This window comes from Peromyscus eremicus, chromosome 11 (genome assembly GCF_949786415.1).
Source record: "Peromyscus eremicus chromosome 11, PerEre_H2_v1, whole genome shotgun sequence".
NCBI classification, from domain to species: domain Eukaryota; kingdom Metazoa; phylum Chordata; class Mammalia; order Rodentia; family Cricetidae; genus Peromyscus; species Peromyscus eremicus.
This window is the reverse complement of record NC_081427.1, coordinates 26,877,117-26,892,930: the sequence shown is the minus strand read 5'-3', so window position 1 is coordinate 26,892,930 and position 15,814 is coordinate 26,877,117. Positions and strand designations below refer to the sequence as shown.

Here is a 15,814-nt window from a genome sequence, read left to right as displayed (position 1 = left end):
AATATGTCACCTAGAGTTCCCTGAGCCTCTTCATATCCTGGTTGCCACAGGATTGGCAGGTCCATTCCTTATGCTTTCACTTGGAGAATCACCCTGAGAAGGACAAAGGCCTGATTCCCATCCCTGGGCCATTATTTGTGAGTGACAATGACCCCCACAATAGGGTATTTGTTGGACCCAGAGTCGAACCATTATATGCTGCTTCCATCTAGACAGGCTTTCCTCCCCTTATAAAGTAAATCTCCTCCAGATAGCTCGACACCATACCACCCCAGCTGGGCAGATGGTAAGTCTGTTCTTCCTCTCTCTCTGCTTTGTAGGAATGTAGGCTCAGAGGCTCCATTGGTGAGTACAAGTCGTTACAGAATCGAATCTTGCCTCTTTCTTTTTTCCAGAGTTCATTAATAAGAAAAATTGTTATAATCCATTGGTTCTAGTCATTGGTAAAACAGTATGTAAGAGGCTTTACTTTTTTTTTCCTTTTGACATTTAACCTTTATAGCCACTGCGTCAAGCATTAGCCCCCTCTATTTTGCAGGCAAGACAATTGAGACTCCAAGGTTTTACTGCACTGTGAGTAGGTAGCAGGAGGCTCACTATGTGCCTACATTGCTTGGAGACTTTCATAAAGTAACTTATTTAATCATCACAACTCTATAAGGGGCTGCTCTGGCCCCAAAGGCCTTTGTACCTCACAGCCATGTCAACAAATACTACTTGAGTCATATATTCTGTCCTAAACTTTTTCTCTAGTCACAAAACACATGGAAGCCAAAAATAAGCGTCCAGTCTTTAGAAGGCTTATCTTACAGAGGAAGACATGAATCACACAAATGGACCCATCTGAAACTATTCAGAACTGTACTGAGTCAGCTGCTAAATTGAGCGGCACAGTTCACCAGGTTGGGGGAACTTAGAAAAGAGGAAGACTGAGAAGTCGCGAGAAAAGGCTGAATGAGAGGCTGGTTTTCAGCCAAGAATGAGGTTGGACAAGAGAGGAATGTCAGTGGGGACACTGGGATATATGGATAGAGAAGGAAGACAGAAGCGAGTCCCGCCAGGGTAAGAGGAGCATGAGCTTACTGCAGAAGGGTGTCCTAGCAGCTAGAGCAAAGAGGACTGAGCAAGAATAAGGACGCTATAAAAGCCGCAAGAGGACAAGAGTCAGTGTGGCAGGCAAAACGCTCATCTTAGTTATGGGGACATGGGATCCCATGGGAGCATGAGGTAAGTTCTGCCTTAGAAGGAACGGGAGACACCGAGAGGACGGCTATCAAGACGCTAATGCTGAGGAGCAAGCACTAAGTTACAGAAGAAAATGACAGGGGTGACTCCACTAGTCACTAGCATGGTCATGCTCAGTTAAGGAAGAGGGGTGACCGATGAAAGAGCTGTCTATGACTGGTTTCCTGAATTATACAGAAACATCTCCAAAATGGAATGACTATGACTCTTCTGGTTAGAGAAACACAGTTTTTTTTTTGGTTTGTTTGTTTTTGTTTTCCTGAGGAGTAGGATGCCTACCTTTACCAAAAGCTTCCAGAACTCTTTCTGTTCTATCAGACAAACATTAGTTATCACTCAGTTAGCTGTGTGAGACTTCAGGGTTGATGGGCAGAAAAGTCAGGGGGAGTAAAGGGAGACTCTTTACGTCCCCAAATGTGTGTGAGGAATGCCTCAAAATTGGTAGACTGAAGAAAAAGTCTAAACAAGGGCAATTTATCATCGTGTTAAATCTTGAGGAATTTAAAATACGTGGGTATTAATCAACCAGTCAACCACTATTTACTCATTGAGCAGAAGTCCTGCTCTGCTTTGCCCCTGAGAAGTGTTTATACCCGTGGCTTCTCTAGGCAATGAAATGGCATGTTTTCATTAAAATATGCACTTTAATTTCTTCTAAAATGTCTAAGGAATCATTTCCAATTAACTTCCGAGTACCAGTTATCCCTGAGTGTTACATGTTTCCTGTTAAGACCTAGTAACTCAGACATCTAGACCACTTGAAAATTTAGGTGCTTCCCTGCAAAGCAAAGAAGCACACCAATGATCAAATAAATAAAATCCCTCTCCAATCAGCAGGTCAGCTCTCATTTCCTTTGGGAGAGGCCACAGTCACGCTGTAAATATATTTAATCTGTCGATGTCTGCCCTCCTCTCTGGCCTTCTCCTGGTTATTGAGCACAGATTGAGAGTTGGATTTATTTGTTCTTTTAAATCTTTTGAATTATCTTTACTGCCTACAAATTAAGAGAAACTCATTCTGCCTTGAAAACAAACAGCATATCTCAGTCGAAAGCATGCCTCATGCTGTGTGATATTTGCTCCAAACAATTTCTCTTATGTGTGTAAAGACAGAGAGAGAGAGAGAGAGAGAGAGAGAGAGAGAGAGAAGAGACAGACAGACAGACAGACACAGAGAGACAGCAGGGGGAGATGAGGACATGAAACATTTTCTCAGAACATAGTGGGAGTATGGACTGAGTCCTTGAAGCGATAATAAGTATTAACTTGAAAACATCTGCTCCAATCAAGTCTCCGTCAAACTTTTGAAGAGGCTTTACCAGACACAGAATGGCATTTCCTGATCAGCTGTCGGGAATACTGTGTGTCTACAGACATGAATCACATCCCCTGTTTGTACATTCCACTTAACAACAGCAACACGAGCCTTTTCCTGCTGGTCCTTACCAGCTTTGCAGGGTAGGGAAAGGAAGCAGCCTCTCTCCTGGGAGGCACCCAGCCTGAACATTCTGCTCCCCAGGGCTAAGAGGCAGTGCCCTACCAAGATGGGAGAAGATTAGGTGACAATTCTACAAGCTGTAAGAAAAACCCAACAAACAAGGGTCAGGGCAGGGTCCTGTTTGTTGTCTTTACAGGATAATAGAAATACCCATCTTCAGGAAATCAAAAGGCCTTGGACACCTAGATGTCTACAGCAGAAAGGAAGGACCTATTGGTACCAATAAACTCAACAGGGTAATACCTCATTGCCTAACATCAATATCTCTTTAGCTCTAGAAAAGTTGTGGTCCTGATTCAATTATAAATCCAGCTGGCTTTGGAGTTGGAATGTGGCTCTCACCTTCTCTAAGCCCAAGCACATTGCTAAAAGAAAAGTTAGGAGATTCTGTCTCATATCAGAAGAGCCAACTGAGCCGGGCGGTGGTGGCGCACGCCTTTAATCCCAGCACTCGGGAGGCAGAGCCAGGCGGATCTCTGTGAGTTCGAGGCCAGCCTGGGCTACCAAGTGAGTCTCAGGAAAGGCGCAAAGCTACACAGAGAAACCGTCTTGAAAACCAAAAAAAAAAAACAAAAAACAAAAAAAACAAAACAAAAAAAAAAAAAAAACAAAAAAAACAGAAGAGCCAACTGGTGTGGGACAGAAGAAAACCCATAATCTAGGGACCACTGTTGTCCTTCTATTTCTTTCCATGCTTATCCTTGATTTCTGGGAATCCTTCCTCGCATCATCCTAAATCCAAACTTTCCATTTTGATATTAATAATGTTCAAGTTTTCCATAGTGAAAAACAAGTCTTCCCAATAGCAATCTCTGAAGTTTCCAGGAACAACTCCACCCGGTCTAGAATGATGCCATTGTACCTAAGAACATTACTCAATGATCATCTTTGGACTGTAAACTCTTCAGGATAGTTCTAAGATGAGATGGTCCATCATATTCCACTTCTAGCTAGTACCTCAGATGACTTTACCCACTACTATGAGACTAGTTACAAACTTTACAGCTAGTCCTATTGAAGACTTAACCATTTAGCTTTCTTACAGGATCCCACAGAGATACCATCAACCCCTAAACATCAGGAAGCAATTTTAAGAAAATGATGCCCCCCTCTCCCAAAAGTTTTCAATTTCTTAGGGTTTATGGATAAGTTGTTATAGGGTTGTGGGTGGAACAATAAAATTTAGACTCAGGATTCTTGTTTGGAAAAGAGAAAAAAGGGGAATAGATAGGTAAAGGATATTAAAGTAGATTATTGTATCTACTAGTAAACTAATTTATAAAACTATCAGCCTTAGATCATTTGCACTGATATGGATTCCTGTATATTGATACAAATGTAAGCTATTGTTATATTCTATTTAAGATAATTTGAATGTTGATACAAATTCAAAATTATAATCGTCATATTGTACACATGTCCCTACTCCTACTTGAAAGATTTTGTATATTGATACAAGTGTAAAATTTTATTTGCCTTACTCTATGTATGTTCTATCTCTGCTTAGGACATTTTGTATATTAGTACATATTAAGGATATTATTATCATATTGCACTATACATTTCTACCTTGATTTAAGATAGTTTGTGTATTGTTTCAATTTTGAGGTTATTCTCCTTATACTGTCCATTTGTTTACAACTGTTTACCTTGTTAATGTGAAGCCTTAGTCCTTAGGTTATTTAGGTAGATAAGATTTAAAGATTAATAGTCACCTATGCTTGTCATATCTATAATTATGTTAGTTAGATTTTTCAGATTTACAGAAACGTATGTCAGATGGATAGGTAATCTTCAAACACTTCATAGACCTAGAGAATAATGCATTTAAATGTGTTATTAACTTAGCATGCTGTTGACATGAGACACAATTGCTCCTGGCAGCTCTGATCTACTCCCCAGAGAATGTTGGGCTTCTAAGACACTCCGTTTGGAAGTTTGTCTTCTTCTTGGCACAAAATGGCCTGCTGAGCAAAGAACTGCCCTTGCCTCGACTGCTGACAGTATGAACACTGTCCTTTCTGGATGAGCAGGACGTAAAGCTATTGAACCTTGCCAAGACAGGGTAAGATGGTCTCTCAGAATTCCTGCTTCTGAAAATGGTCTGTCATGTATTCTAGGCTTGTAGCCAAAATGGATGCCCCAACAGTGCTGAGAAATTTTAGGTGACTGTCCAGGCTGCCAGCTGTCTCTGTCTATTCTCTTATTTTTTTTTGAAATTGCTTGCTTGCATTTCCTGTTTTCTCAGGTATTATGTTCCTTCTCAGCTCTTTGATGGGGTTGAAGACTAGATAGTTACAGTTATAAGCCTCTCATATCATAGCTAAGGACATTTCAGATACTAAATTAGATTTTTCAGAGTAGGACAGCTATTGGAGTAACCTCTGTACTATACCATTTACCTATGTTCTGGACACCTCTGGATTTCAGTATGTGTCTCTTGATTGATACTGTTCTTGCAGGTTGTATTTCTATTTTGTTTAGGTTATTACCTCTCCCCTTTCCTGGACAATACTTGATAATCATTCCTATTGTATATAGTTTTATATTAGGTTAGAACTTTCTTATTTAGACAAAAGGGGGAGATGTAGTGGATATCTGCTCTATGATCCTGAAGCACAGCCCTAGAGATGTAGTAGGTAACTGCTCTACCTGCCTATGACCTTGAAGTACATGCCCATGGGGCGTAGCCTCTTGGCTACCTTAAAACCTGAGATGCATGTAAGACGCCCTCTTGGCTTCCTCATGGGACTTGGATGCAGGACTGACTGTGCTGTGGGATGTCTTTCTGTATGCTGTGAATATGTGCTGCTCTGATTGGTTGATAAATAAAGCCATCTTGCCTATGGCAAGTCAGGTTATAGCTAGGTGGGAAATTGAAAAGAGAGAGAGGAAGCAGAAAGGCAGAGGGGAGAAAGATGCCAGCACCGCCAGGTGAAGCAAGATGTGAAAATACCAGTAAGCCATGGCCATGTGGCAACTTACAGATTAATAGAAATGGGTCAAGTTATAAGAGCTAGATAGCGAGAAGCCTGTCATAGGCCATGCAATTGGTAATTAATATTAAGCCTCTGAATGATTATTTTATACGTGGCTATGGGACCTTGGGGCTGGGCAAGACTGGAGAAACCTCTGGCTACATGACTGAGATGGCCAGAACCATGTGAGACTGTGTCCCAGCATTTCAGAACGTGAGACAATTCTATTCTGTACAGTGGGTTTTTCTCACTGAATAAATTCCTTTGCCCTTTAATCAGACTCCATGATTTTCTCACATTAGTAGAATATTACTTTAACTGTGTAAAGGTGTGTGTTACATTTGTTTCTGCTGCCTTTGTTAATGATGTAAGAATGTGTTCATTTGTTTGTGCTGCATTAATTTAATTACATAAAGATGTGTTGCATTTGTTTTACCTTGCCTGCCTTAAGTACCTGATTGGTCTAATAAAAAGCTGAACAGCCAATAGCTAGGCAGGAGAGGGATAGGCGGGGCTGGCAGGCAGAGAGAATAAATAGGGGGAGGAATCTAGAGAGAAGAGAGAAGAGATTGAGGGAGAAAGAGAGGGACACACCCAGAGACAGAAGCCAAGCAGTCACCAGCCAGACAGACAGGGGAAACAGTTAAAGTAGGACTTACAGAAAGAATGAAAGGTTAAAAAGCCCTGAGGTGAAACGTGGATAAAGAGAAACAAATTAAAATAAGAACTAAGAAAAGGCTGAGCATTCATAACTAATAAGATGATCTGTATGCACCACAGTCTTAATTCTGTGTCACGATTTGGGAGCTGATTGGTGGTCCAAAAGAAAAAGCCTGTTACAAGGGGCCAAGCCCTCTAGGGTTTTCTATGTATCAATTCTTATATAATCTCTTGGAGATCACTATTATTTCTTTCTATGCTATTTGTTGGAGATAGGCATTACTCGCTAGCTTCGTTTTACAGGAAGGAAAAACTGAGGCTTAATTAATGTATCAGTCAACACCCAACTAGGACAAGATAACTATTCTAAGTATTTAAACCCTAAGAAATGTGAGCAAAGGATTTGGTTATACTGATGATGGGGGGCCATGAGAACCCAGACATCTATGGTGGGGGCAATTGACAATCTGGCACAGCAGAAACCCTGGGAGGGGCTGGCTACTGAAGCCCAGGAGCCATGTTATCCAGTAGAAGGTGGAGCCACAGGAGGTATGCACAGGGTATGCGTAGTGGGCGGAAGCCACTTAGAGCCCGAGGGCCTGGGGAATGTACTGTCCTAAAATGAAAGACAAGCAGAGGACATTGTATTAGTGTAGTCCCCTGTGGATCAGGCAACACACTCAAGGTAAGAAAGTTTGAGCAGGATTCAGGTACTGAGCTTAATTATCAAAGTAGGTGAGAAGAACAGAGCGGCTGTAAGGGACTGGGCAGTCATGAGATTATAGCATGGTTGGCATGGTAACCAGAGGGGTAGGGAAGGAAAGATTAATAGACCTCAGAGGGAGAGGGATTTTTGTAGAACATGCTACCTGAAGAGGAATAATGAGCTTTTTTTGGTCAAGGAATACACCTAAAACCTCACAATGGTGTAGAGGGCTTGGAGAATATTGGTTTATTTATTGCAATGATAGGAATTAGATAAAAACATGTATCTTGATTATTCTGCCCCCCCCCTTTATTTTTGGGTCATTGTAATATAGACTCTCATGTAGTACAGGCTAGCCTTGACCTCACTATGTAGCTGAGGTTGGCTTTGAACCCCTGATCTTGCCTCCGTTCCTTAAGTGCTGAGGTTACAGGTATCTGCCTTCACACCAGGCTCTCCTTTCCTTTTTCTTTCATCAGCTGGAGTTCTGCACTGGCCAAACACAAAAGAGACCCTGTTCAGGATGACATTCATCCTTTCTGTTTTTGTGAGAAGACCAAAGCCTGGAGAATTTCAGTCACTTTTCCAAGGCTGTACACCTATTTATACAATTGAAAAATCAATATGTCTGATCCCGAATCCACATTTATTAACCACTATCCTGGACTCTTTGTCTGTGGGATAACTTCTTATATTACTGCTTCAAGTCAAGTATTTAGACTCTGCCCACATCCTGGTTACAAAGTCAAATTCGCACAGAGGCTCAGAGCCATCTACATCTGATGATTTACTTCCTGCTCTCTGGATCCTGCCCCTTCAATATCACCTTGGTTCTCCCTGTCTCGTTAATTGACTGTGTACACATTACTAAGTACCACTCCCATTTGTAACATTTCCCATGAAGACAGGGTAGCTTTCTGTGAGAATTAAGACTGTGGTGCATACAGATCATGAGCTTCTCTGGTACCCAAGCAAATTGTGCAACAGAAATGTGTTATCCTGCCAGGGGCCAGGTGTAAGCTGGCCGAAACCAACAAGTAGAAACATCGGGCTTTAGAAGACATTCCAGTGGTGAAAAGCTCCATATTTCAGCTGTGTATTGTTGTGTTACTCATAATTACGGACCATTAGAAGCAGTACAAGGATCCAAGAACACATCACTCTCACATGACTACCTCGTACCACATACTGATGAAAGCTTGAAGCTTTCCCTTACCTACTTCTGCTTCGAGTGTACTTTTGGACAAAGCTGTTAGGGGATTCATTGGGATGTAAGGGGAAAAAAAAAGAGTAAAAACCTCTTGCCCATATTTTTGGCTCCAGGTAGGTGGGAGAATTCTCTGCCCAGCCAGAAGCAAAGTTCGGTCCAGGGGAAGGAGGAAGTGGTTTGGGCAGCTCTGGCCAAGCCTGAAGGAGATCTTTTTCTGGGGTATTTTTATATGCATCTTGTCCCTACCAGATTAGCAAGACCTTGAAGCCCAGGAAAAGGCTGTGACCCAGGAAACAGTGGCCTAGGAGGATTAGCAGAGAAATGGTTAGTAGATACAACAGTACAACCTCTTATGGCTCATCTCTGTCCAGCTCATCTCTCCACAGGTAGGAGTCTGAGGTCAAAGGCACAAGTCAAGTGTCTGTGTAGCAGCCAGTCTACAGAGTCCTGGATTTCACTGTGATCTGCAGACCCTTGGGGGATTTCTGGGACCCGTTTGGAGGTTTTTCAAGGTCAAATTGTTTTAGTATTACGATACTATTTTCATTTCTTACTCTATGTGAAAAGTAACTATGGACAAATCTGGCACATTGACGTAACTAAGGCAGTGGTTTTTATGCTTTGATCTAGTTTGGTGTTTAAACATGTTCATATGGCTTTTTAAAACTAGCTCATCTGATTATCAGTCCATGAAAGGAGATGGTAAGTGTCCGAGGCAGGGTTACTATCCCTGTGATGAAACACCGTGACGAAGCAACTTGGGGGTGAAAGGGTTTCTGTAGCTTACACATGCTGAATCACAGTCCTCTGAGGGAAGCCGAGGCAGGAGCTGATGCAGAGGCCATGGAGGAGGATGCTCATTGGCTTGCTGATCATGGCTTGAGCAGCCTGCTTTGTTATAGCATCCAGGACCATAAGGTCAGGGGGGACACCACCCACAGTCACAATGGGCTAGTCCCCCTCACATCACTAATTATGCCCTCTAGGCTTGCCTGCAAGCCAGATCTTATGGAGCCAATTTCTCAACTGAGAGCCCCTCCCCTCAGATGACGATAGCTTATGTCAAGATCACATCGAAGCAGCCAGCATAGCAAGTATGCATAAAGCATTTGTGTTTCAAACCGGGTGTATTGTCTATCACAAGGAACAAAATCATGCTCATTGGAGTAACAAGCTGAACCTAACACATTTGTCACAGAACCCATTTTGGTTTGACAGGTGACTTGACAGTCTGTGGGTTATTCAGATTGAAGTACTTGGCAGGGATCTTACAAAACCAGAGCAAAATCAGTCTGGCACTTCAAGTGTAGATAGAATAGACTGCTGAAGATCCACTGAGTGAACATGTAAAAGCCAATGAAGTACAGAATGAATGTGTGTTGGTGACATGGATACAACCATGACAAGAACCAATGCCTCAGGCCCATAGGAAACTGGCAAAGCTTCTTGGGTCAGGTATGGAATGAAGGAGGCTTCCTCTGACCCAACTACCGTGTTTGTGAGTGATTGACCTGTTCGCCCAAAAACTCCAACTGCATCTTCTTCCTCCCTGGTGTTCACAGCTGGAGACTGCTCAACCGCAGAGACCTCCCTCTGAGCCCGCCTGACTCCTCACTACTGTGTTGTGGTGGTCGGTAGATGCCAGTTCAGTAACCACCTCACCCCAGCTTTTCAGTGACCACCTGTCTGTCCTTTCTTTATTCTCTCATCTTGTCAGGTCTTTTTACAATGCTGGGGATGAAATCCCAGCCTCATACTTGCTACGTAAGTGCTCTATTGTCGAACTAGAGACCAGCCTGAGTGCCAAGCTTTTTAGCATAAAAATAATTTCTTGGAAAAATCTAAGTTTCCATTATGAACCTATGAGTTTTCCAATACCTAAAAGACTTTGCTGATTAACTTGGCCAGGCTATAAACAAACATATTTTTGATATTGAACAAAAAAAAATTGTAATCATCAACAGCACTTATAATTCAGTGATAGACCAATGCACAACATGTCAAAGGCATTCACAAGACAAGGATCTATTCCAAGTTCGAGGTAGTTAGTAGCATTTAGTATAACAATAAAGAAATTCATTGATGTCCTTTAAGAACTATAATTAATCACAGGGATATTTTGATGCAGGGGAGTGACCTGAGGGCCCTGAGCACCCCAAGCACATGCCCTTCTGCAGAGCTGAGTTCTCATCAACTCCTCTTTAGCAGAGTCCCTCTTGTGGGATGTTTCAGACAGTAATAAAGAGAGGGGTTGCCAATTATCTGAAAAAACGTACACAGAAACACTCCTTCCTTCTTCAGTTACAGCTACCACCCCCACCCCGACCCTCCCTGCATTCAGGGAGGATCCTCAGAGCATAGCGAAATATGCAGACACTTAAGTCTTCCATGGAAAATGCCATGCAATTTGCATTTATTCTCTCATGTACTTTAAATCACCTGTGGATTATTTACAATCCGTGACATGGTGTAAGCATCATATAAATGTTTGTTATCACATGCTGTTTAAGGAATAAAGACAGGGATTGGAGGAATGTCCTTGCGTGTTGAATAGCAGTGCATTTTTTAACAGTATTTTTACCCTTTGGTTGGGTGAATTTGCAGATGTGGAAGCGGGGGCTATGGAAGGCTGACTGCTATTATCGTGTACGACTAGATTTCCTTCAAATACTTCAACCAAAGCACCATATTACAGCAAATTAAATGCAGAAGCAGAGATGAGATTCCAGATGTCTTTTGTTAGGCTAAACTTTAAAGAACTCGCAAAAAAAAATGCAAAATAATTTCAGTACTGTCATTTAATGTTCTTTCATTGTGAAAATATGTTCCTTCTTCATAAAACTATGTTATGATAACATATTACAGAGCCTCTTTCATTTCATTTATTTATTTATTTATACTTTTGTTTTATGTGTATGCGTGCTTTGCTTGCATGTGTGTCTGTGTACCACATGCGTGCCTGAGAACGTGTCAGGTCCCCTGGAGTTACAGACAGTTATGAGCTGTTATGTTAGTGCTGGGAATCAAAGCCAGGTCCTCTGGAAGAGCAGTCAGTGCTCTGAACAGCTGAGCCATCTCTCCAGCCCTGGAGCCCTTTCATTTTAATGAATACATAAATATTTTTAAATTTTCAGTTTTAATGTATGTCAATAAATACTAATGCATATAACTCACCCAAACAAAAACTCTTAGATCCTCCAAAGATTCGAAGCATATGAAGAAGTCAAGACCGGCTGCTCAAGGACTGCTGATAACTTTTGATGTTTCAGAGTCCTCTCTTTTACCCACTTAGTCTTCTAAAATGATAGTGAGGAAGTTTTAAAAAACACTCTTTTTAAAACAAAAAGTTATTTAAATACAGAATGCAAGCCCATGCATGGAAAATGCCAATAAACTCTGAGAGTATTATGTGTACTCACGCACAAGAGCTGGAAGGAGACTGTGATGATAATTGAAAAGTCAGGGCTTTTTTGATGTTTTTATATCAATGTTTCAACGGTTTAAGCAGTCAAATGAAAAACAGTCAAATATACAGCAATGGTATCGTTTTTTGTCAAATGGTTTAGAGAGTGTGATTTCCCTAGGTCCTCCCCTTTACTTCATAAAGTCCAGTTGTCTGCTAACAGATCCTAGCCTAAACTGGGATCACAGATACTCTTGAGTTCTTTTAGCTGGGGTCACAAATACTCTTGATTTTTTTTGCAATAATGAAATTCCAGCTGCGTCTGTCTCTAATGAGTCTATGTGGACTGCCTTTGCCTCCTAAGTCTGTTGACGGAGGTATAGAATTTGTGCAGTGGAAGCTTGGGGCCAAGGGGTGAGTTTCTGAATGTCAGCTGCTAGACTGGAAGGAGCTAGCACCTGACTTTCTTTACATCACCCAAACCAGCTGTTCTGTGTGGCCAGGAGGACTGAACTGGACCATGTCCATAGATGTAGGTGAGCAGATGTTACATGAAGCTGGTTATGAATGAAATTCCAAAGAATGCAAACCTGTGCACACACAGATAGGGCGAGCAGGTAACAGTTCTGGGCACTGGACTAAGGCTCTCTGCCCAGTGGCAATCATCCTCTGGCATGGGGGACATGGTCCTGAGATAGTAACCGGAAGGAACCTGGGACCCATAGCTGCCAGCCTCCGATCTGGATCCGCGTACCAAATGCAAAAGTGGCCTATGGCGTACTATCTAAAAATTCAACAATTCATTCTTTTATTCATTAATAGGGCCTAAGAATGTAGGAGTGAACAAAACAGATGAGAATCTTATCCCCACCCTCTAGAGAGGTATCTTGGTTCTTTGTTTTGTTACAGCAACACTGGATGATGCCTTTTAGAGAAATGTAGCCCACATTTGCCTTGAAGTAATGACTTGCCTGCTTCGACCTCACAGATGCAAGTATTACAGGCATGTTCCATCGTGCCTAGCTAGGCAGAGGACTTACAAGGAGGTTTATTTGGCTCATGATTCTGGTGACTAGAAGGCAGTGGAATTCTGGCCAGAGCTTCCTGGCTATGTCACAATATAGGAAGCAGAAGAGGACAAGCTACTTGCCTGGCTCCCATCAGCCCACTCTCCAGAGGGCTAATCTAGCCACAGGAAACCTGACTCAACCCTTGAGACATTAATCCATTTATGAGGGTGTACCTAATTATCTGTGCCCTAATTATCTCTCACTAGAACTCACTTCTTACTCATCCCCCACCTCAACATGGTCACACTAGAGACCAAACCTCCACCCCATGAACCTTTGGGGAGTGTTGAAACTAACTGAGGCATAGCCTCTGGAGGCAGAAAATAATTAAGTAATGCACACGGAGCTATAATCCAGGATGGTAATAAAGTGGCAATAGGGTGTGGGGATGAGTTTGTGGATGCGGGGGTGAGGGGGTCTCACATAAAAGGTGACATTTCAACAAGGAGCTGTTTTGCTGCTATTGTATCTAAACTGTTTACATGTACATGCAAGGGAAAGCGGAGCGGAAAGCGCCCCCATTCTGTGTACAGTGGAGACTACCGTGAACCAGGAGACTGCTGGCCCGCTATTACACTGTTTTCTGTACCTGTATGAATTTATAACAGTTTTCAGTGGCGTGGCATGGGTCTGCATAAACATCTGATTTCTTATGCACAACCCAGCCTGAGCAGCTTCCACATTTCTACCATAGAGATCTCTACCAGAGAAAGAGAGATTATATATATTTATAATTATATATATATATATACATATATATATATATATATTACACACACATACACACACACACACATTTAGCTTCTCTCCCTTTTCTAATAAAATTACCAACACTCAGGCATGGTAACTTCACCATAATAATATTATCTGATCCATAATACCTCCCCAAAATCCCATCTTTAAACATTAAATATGATTAAAGCTAAAAAATATAAGTGAAGTTTCCAAGTTCCTTTTTCTCTTCTTTTTAATAAAAACGTTGTATTTACTTAGAAGCATTCAGTATGTCAACAAAACAGCTGCAATTTTTTTTGCAGTTATAGAATGGTATTCAGTTAACAGAACAGCAATTATCTTCATATAAGCTGCATCAGAGACAATTAAAGGTGAAAAAAACCCTAAAAAACAAAACCAAACTGCCGTCCCCATATATAACTAATTTGTGCTGTGCACCAACAAGAACCTGCTTTAAATTTCCATGCCAGTTTACAACCCCAGACTGGACTAGGCAAGGTTAGTGGCTATCAAAAACACCACCAGGACAGGGCTATCTGAAGACACACTCGGTAGTGTGTTAACTATACAAAAATAGACACTGTACAGTTTAAAAACAGATCTTACACAGCCTTACATTTGATTTTTTTTCTTTAAAAGGATTGAGTCATGTACAGGGTGGGTTAAATGCTTTATAGACAAAAACAAAAAACAAAACAAAAACCCAAAACTCACTGCGTTAGAACCAACTTCTTCTTCTTCTTCTTCTTCTTCTTCTTCTTCTTCTTCTTCTTCTTCTTCTTCTTCTTCTTCTTCTTCTTCTTCTTCTTTTCTTCTTCTTCTTCTTCTTCTTCTTCTTCTTCTTCTTCTTCTTCTTCTTCTTCTTCTTCTTCTTCTTCTTTCTTCTTTCTTCTTCTTCATCTTTGTCTTCCTCTTCATCCTCCTCCTGCTCATCTTCCTCCTTTTTCATGCTCTTTTCAACCTTTTTCGCCGCATCGGGTTTTCCTTTAGCTCTGTAGGCGGCGATATCCTTCTCGTACTTCTCCTTCAGCTTGGCGGCCTTCTCATACGGCTGCTTCTCATGTGCAGCGGTGATGTTCCACATCTCCCCCAGCTTCTTCGCCACATCCCTGATGGACAAGCTGGGGTGTTCTCCTTTGATTTTGGGGCGATACTCAGAACAGAACAAGAAGGCCGAAGGAAGCCTCTTGGGTGCCTTGGGGTCCTTGAACTTCCTTTTGGTCTCCCCTTTGGGGGAATGTAAGTTTTCATTTCTCTTTCATAACGAGCCTCGTCAGCCTTTGCCATGTCTTCAGATTCCACCCCCCCCCCTTTTTTTTTTTAGCAGACATGGTCTTCCACCTTCCTGAGCACTTCTTCGAGAACTCTGAGAAGTTGACAGAAGCATCCGGGTACTTCTTCCTGTGTTCCTCCCGGCAAGTTTGCACAAACAATGCATATGAGGGCATTTTGCCTCTCGGCTTCTTAGGATCTTCTTTGTCCATGTTTACTTTTCCTCCATGAGGCACAGAGTACCCCAGTGTCCATCTGGCTCTCGCTTGCCCCGGCACTGCCTCTACAGAGCTCAATGTACTGCAATTAAAGTTTTTTTTTTCAAATTAATACTTTTTTAGAATTTCATACATGAATACTGTTTACATAATTTCTACTTCTCGTTTTCTCCCCTCCAACTAACTCTTCCTGTGTCCTCTCCACTTGCTGTCATATACTAACTTCTTTAATTATTAATGTTATGTATATAAGTGTGTGTGTGTGTGTGTGTGTGTGTGTGTGTGTGTGTGTGTGTTTAGGGTTGATCATTTAGGATTAGGTAACTCATCAGGGAGACAAACTCATGGTAGATTATTTAACATCTTAATACGTCGCATTAAAAATTAAATTCCCACACATGAGCCCTCGGGAGACACTCAAACTATATCTGAAACCTAGAGGTACAGCATAATGGGGGAGCCTGGGGTCCCATCTCAGTTCTGCCACTGATGTCAGCCTTCTTTGTCTCAGCTTCCTCAGCAAGGTAAGGGGGAGCATGTAAGTTGCAGGGCTACTCACAGGGAGAATGAGATGACGTTTGACAATAAAGTCCTTAGACTCCTGTTTTTCGCTCTAGAGGTGATGGGACCTGCGAGAACGGTGATGATAAATGAGGCAAACTGAAGTCTCATGCAATAGCCAGTTTTATTCAGAGCATCGGACAATTTATACTCCAAGGTTGTACATGAGTAAAGTGTCCAGTCACAAGGGCATGCCACCCATGGTGGGCAAGGCACAGACAGCAAACCCATGTGTTTCCATAGAGGTATATAAATAAA

General features: G+C 41.8%; 1 pseudogene; it reads right to left on the bottom strand.

Moving 5' to 3' along the window:
- Window positions 1-7,501: 7,501 nt before the first annotated feature.
- Window positions 7,502-14,989, bottom strand: LOC131922013 (high mobility group protein B1-like; annotated as a pseudogene).
- Between the last annotated feature and the right edge of the window lie 825 nt (window positions 14,990-15,814).